The 6,725-nt window shown below is 46.1% G+C and overlaps 1 protein-coding gene across 1 annotated transcript in view; it reads right to left on the bottom strand.

Annotated features, from left to right (window-relative positions):
* The window catches only part of CFAP20 (cilia and flagella associated protein 20), a 108,719-nt gene that overhangs the window by 22,850 nt on the left and 79,144 nt on the right, over nt 1-6,725 (bottom strand). Inside the window, exon 12 of the mRNA XM_060289681.2 lies at nt 5,854-6,215. The gene's annotated coding sequence lies outside the window, so the exon portion shown is untranslated. The remainder of the gene's footprint in view (nt 1-5,853; nt 6,216-6,725) is intronic.

Below are 6,725 nucleotides of genomic sequence, written 5' to 3' on the forward strand. Positions count from 1 at the left end.
CTGAGGTGGCTAGAGACGAAATTCAGATATGCTCTCTGTGTGTCTGATATCTGGGTCATGATATTTCAGCTGCAGGGAAAATGATCACAGACTGAGCCTCTGCTATTCAACATTTTCCTCTCCCTGAAAGAGAAGGGCAACGGACAGGGTTTTGGGGTCTTGTGGTATATTGTAGGCCGTGGATACCTAATTCTCTATGATTGCCTTACCCCTCTATGCTGTGACTGGGGAGGCACCCCCCAGACCCAGTAGTCCGGGACCCCCTATCCAAAGATGCTTTCAAGAACCTTAAGGGCTCTCTGCTTTCACCTCCCACCCTTGAACTTTCCAACGACGCCCTGTCTTTTTCCTTGTTTGTGCACGAATGAGAGGGTCATGCCCTCAGTGTTATCCTAGAAGCATAATGGACACCAAAGACCTCTGGGATATTATAGTTTGGCCTTTGACCCAGCAGCTAAGGCATATCCCCCTTGCCTGTGAGCCATGGCTACAACCACCAAACTTGTCCAGGCTACCTCTGACTGAGTATTAGGTCATCTGCTTAACATACATGTCCCTCATGCTGCACAGACCCTATTGCCTAATGAAAACACACAGTACTTTTCTGCATCTCGACTTACCTCTTATGAAATCTTACTACTCTTTCCCTCTCACATCACAATACGTCACTGTCAAAACCTTAACCCTGCTACCTTGCTTCCTTTACCCACTGATGGGACGTCCCATGACTGTGTCGTTAACACTAGATCATTATCCTGTCCTAGGCTAGATTTAGCAGAAAAACCCCTCCCCCAAGTTGACCTCACTCTTCATGTTGAAAGCTCCTACCTCCGGAAGGGAGATGGGGCCTTCCAGGCTGCATATGCCATCACTGATCAATATAAACCTCTAGAATATCGAGTCTTGCCACATGTCAGATCAGCCCACGTAGCCAAGTTAATTGCTCTTACTTGGGCTTGCCTAAGAGCATAAGGAACGAAGGTGAACATCTATGCTGATAGCTGCTACGCCTTTGGGTTAGTGCTTGATTTTTGGTACATGATAGAAACAGAGAGGATTCATGACAGCAGCTGGTACCCCAGTCAAAAATGAGCCCCAAATAGCAGAACTTCTAGAGGCATTGTTATTGTCCCAGCAGATCATGACAGCTAAAACTGAAGGACACAGCACAAAAACTTTCAGATGAGGCCCGATAAATACGAGACATTAGCAGCGCCTTCCCCAACCACCCAAGAAATCCAAGTGGTTTCTAAGCCTTGGGACCATGCCCCCTGCATCCTGCTTCAAGGCCCTAGACCCCAATGGGATTATTCACCTTTTCTTGAAGGAGAGCATTCATTTAGGATGACTCCTAAGGAAGTCTTAAAAGTGGTCCACATGACCTAAATAACAGCTTCAGACTCAGAAAGAACTGGATGGGGAAAAGCTGGCTGTTCAAGCCATTCAGATGGACTTTGCAAGCACCCAGACGGCTGCTTGGTAGCTCTTAAGTATCTCTCTTGAGTCACTGTGTGTGGTTTATATGACATGACTCACATGCAATGGACAAGATGCAGGATGCATTACACAGACAGTAGTTTGGACCCTTTGGCTTTTATTTGGATCAAGCAGTTCACTTGCCTCGATTGCCAGTAACATGACCCTGGCAAACCTGTAAAGGTGGGGCAGGAAGGGAGGCACCTCCCCCTCAGATCTTCCTTCACTAGCAAATAGATTTTATCCAGTTACCAAAAGCACAAGGCTACCAACGTGTTCTCACTGTCGTCTGCCTGTTTTCTAGACGGTTAGAGGCTTTCCCCTGCCCAAATGCCTCAGCAGCATCAGATGCCAAAGTGTTCCTGCGACAACGCTTCCCCACTTGGGGCATCCCCTCTGCCACCTCTAGTGACAGAAGATCACCTTCCATCGGTAAAATTATACAGGAAATTGAAAAGGGAACACATTTAGTCAAAGACTCCACCATCCTCACCATCCTCAGCCATCAGGTGCCAGAGGAAGAGCATAGAAACAGCATCCTCAAGACCAAACGGGCTCCACTGTCTGAAGGACTGGACTGACATGGCCACAAGCACTGCTCCTTGCTCTTAAGACTCTCAGATCACCACCCCTCTCTCCAGGCAAGCTATCCCCTTTAGAAATGATCACAGGAAGGCCCACAAAGATGCCTTATTCATCTTGTCTAGTGGAAGATTCTAACTTAATTCAATGCAACATCCTTAGGTACTGTCAAGGATTAACAAAATATACTCGATCCTATAATCAACAAGTCGAGACTTCCCTTGATTGCCTTCCCTTTAGAACTTCCTGATCCCTCATGTGCTTTACAAGTAGGCCATCTGGTATTCTAGAAATGCCACCATTAGAAAACCAATCTTGAGCCCAAAAGGGACCTTATACTGATTTACTCGTTGCTAACACTGCTGTCAAATCACAGGGTATTCAACCTTGGGCTCATGTTTCACAACTAAAGAAACACAAGAGTCTATTTTTTTTTTTTTTTTTTTGCGGTATGCGGGCCTCTCACTGTTGTGGCCTCTCCCGTTGCAGAGCACAGGCTCCGCACGCGCAGGCTCAGCGGCCATGGCTCACGGGCCCAGCCGCTCCGCGGCATGTGGGATCTTCCCAGACCAGGGCACGAACCCGTGTCCCCTGCATTGGCAGGCGGACTCTCAACCACTGCGCCACCAGGGAAGCCCAAGAAACACAAGAGTCTTATACAAATAACTCATACAACTCAATGTCAAAAAAAACCAAACAACCCAGTTAAAAAAAATGAGTAGAACTGAATAGACATTTTTCCAAAGAGGAAATACAGATGGCCAATAGGCACATGTAAAGATGCTCAACATCACTAATCATCAGGGAAATGCAAATCAAAACCACAGTGAGATATCACCTTATGCCTGTCAGAATGGCCATTATCAAAAAGAACACAAATAAAAAATGCTGGAGAGGATGTGGAGAAAAGGGAACGCTTGCACATTGTTGAGGGAAATGTAAATTGGTGCAGCCACTGTGAAAAATGGTATGGAAGTTTCTCAAAAAACTAAAAATAGAACTACCATATGACCCAGCAATTCTACTCCTGGGTATATAGCTGAAAAAAACCAAAACACTAATTTGAAAAGATATGTGCACCCCAGTGTTCATAGCAGCACTATTTACAATAGCCAAGATATGGAAGCAACCTAAGTGTCCATCAACAGATGAATGGATAAAGAAGATGTGGGATATATATATATATATATATATAATGGAATACTACTCAGCCATAAGAAAAAATGAAATTTTCTCATTTGCAGCAACATGGATGGACTTGGAGGACATTATGCTAAGTGAAATAAATCAGACAGAGAAAGACAAATACTGTATGCTCATATGTGGAATCTAAAAAATACAACAAACTAGTGAATATAACAAAAAGAAGCTGACACACAAGTATAGAATCCAAATTAGTGGTTACCAGTGGGGAGAGGGGAGGGGGAGAGGTAATATACAGGTAGGGGATTAAGAGGTATAAACTATTAGGTATAAAATAAGCTACGAGGATATATTGTACAACGTGGGGAATATAGCCAATATTTTATAATAACCATAAATGGAGTGTAACCTTTAAACATTGTGAATCACTATACTATACACCCATAACTTACATAATATTACTGTACATTGACTAAACTTCAATAAAAATAAAATAAAATAAAAATTTTTTTTAAAGAAATACAGGGCTTCCCTGGTGGCTCAGTGGTTGAGAGTCCGCCTGCCGGTGTAGGGGACGCAGGTTCGTGCTCCGGTCTGGGAACATCCCACATGCCGCGGAGCGGCTGGGCCCGTGAGCCATGGCCGCTGAGCCTGCGCATCCGGAGCCTGTGCTCCGCAACGGGAGAGGCCACAACAGTGAGAGGCCCGCATACGGCAAAAAAAAAAAAAATCAGACTGTGGAAGTATTCCAAGTGGGACTTCAAACTGGGTCTCTGTTGAGAGCCTCCATAAGCAGATGACAGCCAGAGCAGAGAGTTGCCCCAAGAACCTTGGAACAGTAAATGAGGTCAGGAGGGAGTCAATTTCCACTCAAGACCACAAAACAAGACCCACCTGGGTCCCTCCCCTTTCTCCTCTGCTTCTTACTCTTAGCATTTGCGTGGAGACCCTCCTGCTCTTCCCACAATAACCTTCTGCCTTAACTATGACTTCCTCACCTGAGATGAGTCTCCACCTTCATTTCTAAATTTATGAGTTCCTGCTCCTCTTCCACTCCCTGCTTTTCCCTCTCGCAGCAAGACTATTTTGCCCACAGAACCTGTAAGCTTGGCTAAACTAGTTGCCACTTCCATTAACGCCACAGACTATTGGTACTGTCCTCCCTTTCCTGTGCGCACATCTGATCTGGCATTTCCCAGATCCCTTGATCAATCAGGATATCTATTTTGCTAAAACCCTCCCTCTCTTTCCCTCCACCATTTTTTTTTTTTCCGGCTGCTCTGTGTGGCATGCGGGATCTTAGTTCCCCGCCCGATCAGGGATGGAACCCGTGTCCCTTGTAATGGAAGTGCGGAGTCTTAACCCCTGGGCCGCCAGGGAAGTCACCCCTCCACCATTTTATACTGTAAGAGACCCCTGCACCTATTCCAGTCTATCCTCACAAGAGTCAAGTCTGTTGCCATCGTCATTTTACCACAGGCTCCCTTCTGAGAGTGAGCATTCACCATTATACTTCCTTAGCTGCCACTAGATCAAACATAAAACCCCCAAGCCACTATAGGAACCCTGGATATCCCTCACATGAGTGGCAATGACCCCACTGCCCCTCCCAGCCTAATTTCTGGGACCCAGACCAACCCCACACGACTACCTTCAAACAAATCTTTTCCCCACCCTAAATTTAGCACCCTTTGGTTACCCTCAGCCATCAGATAACTATCTCTATGGCCCCTCGCTAACTCCAGATGATTCTTATTTTGTGCATGGAACCCAAGTTTATTGGCTGTTACTTGCCAACTGGGCCAGATCTTTCTACCTTGCCAATCTTACCAATCCCTTCATCTTACTCTATTCCCCACAACCTCCTTCCTCTCTTAAACTGTCTCTAAAACAATCACTCACTCCCTCAGGTTCATCTCCTCTCATTGTAGGAACAAAAGGTATCCAGGATCATTGTAGATGATCTTGGTTCCCGGGGAGACAATTTAGAAAAAAACAGCTACGGAACTGGGCCTACATTCCATCCACGACCTCACTATTTTGGGGGGAACAGTTTGCCACCTTTTGGGTACCATTCCCAGGAATCTATAGCCTGGCTCAAGAAGTTAGACTCGGGACTTCCCTGGTGGCGCAGTGGTTAAGAATCCGCCTGCCGATGCAGGGGACACGGGTTCAAGCCCTGGTCCAGGAAGGTCCCACATGCCGCAGAACAACTAAGTCTGTGTGCCACAACTACTGAGCCTGTGCTCTAGAGCCTGTGCTCTAGAGCCCATGAGCCACAACTACTGAAACCCACATGCCACAACTACCGAAGCCCATGTGCCACAACTACTGAAGCCCACGTGCCACAACTACTGAAGCCCACACACCTAGAGCCCATGCTCTGCAACAAGAGAAGCCACCGCAATGAGAAGCCCGCACACCACAACGAAGAGTAGCCCCCACTCACCCCAACTAGAGAAAGCCTGTGCGCAGCCAAAAGTAAATAAATAATTTTTTTAAAAGATGAATAAAAACAAAAGAAGCTTGACTCAATGACAGAATCAGCTACTCATTGCTGAAGCAATTCACCCTGTCCCCAGATAACATCACCACTGGCCTGAAATCAGTGACTCACCAACAATGAGAAACCCAGTGTGCTATTCTCCATACCTGCATTGCCCTTGATACGACCCAAAAAGGGGGCACGTGTACAGTGGTTGGAAGCAACTGCTGCACCTTTGTCCTCAGCAATCTACCTGACATCTCTGCCATAACCAGGAAGGTTCGAGCTGTGAACGAAGAAGTGTGTGCATCACCGCCGTCGCGCTGACACCACCCACTGAGGAAGGACAACAGGTCCTGGGACTTCTGGTAGATCCCTGAAGGTCTCCAAAGTTGGGCACAAGGACCAATTCAGCCTCTAACCTTCATCTTTCCATTTATCTTCAAGGTATTCCTCTCATCAAATGTCTGTGGATCCTACAGTACAGCAATTAGCAACCATCAAGTCTCAACAGATGATTCAGCTGGTTCTAAATGAATAAAAAGCAATAAAATGAGAAATGGATGTATATTGATCAGAGGAAAGAATGCCTCTCCTTCCCTTGAATAAAAGTGGGAAGTGAAAAAGACCCTTTGCTTAACCAAACTTTAGTCAGTCTCCCTTGAACCTTCTCCCCAACACAACCCATCTCTGTACTTCCTTCCAGAATCCAGTTTTGGCAAGAATCTTGCTAAGTCAGTTTAGCTGAATGCCCCACCCTTGATATCTGATCAAACGCAGCATCCCCACTATGCCCCAGGGGATATCTGTTCACCCTCACCTGCCTTCAGCCAGAATCCCCCCAGACTTGATGTCTCCCCTTAGTAATTTTCCATCCACCAATGCCGCCCCGCCCCCCACTTGCTCCTTGGCAGTAAATCCCCACTTGTTGCAGTTGTATTTTGAATCAGGCCCAGTTCTATATCGGAGTCTCTACTGCAATCTTTTTTTTTTTTTTTTAATAAAATCTATCTTCATCACTTTACTGCCTGTTCTCTTT

Source organism: Globicephala melas, chromosome 19 (assembly GCF_963455315.2).
Source record: "Globicephala melas chromosome 19, mGloMel1.2, whole genome shotgun sequence".
NCBI classification, from domain to species: Eukaryota; Metazoa; Chordata; class Mammalia; order Artiodactyla; family Delphinidae; genus Globicephala; species Globicephala melas.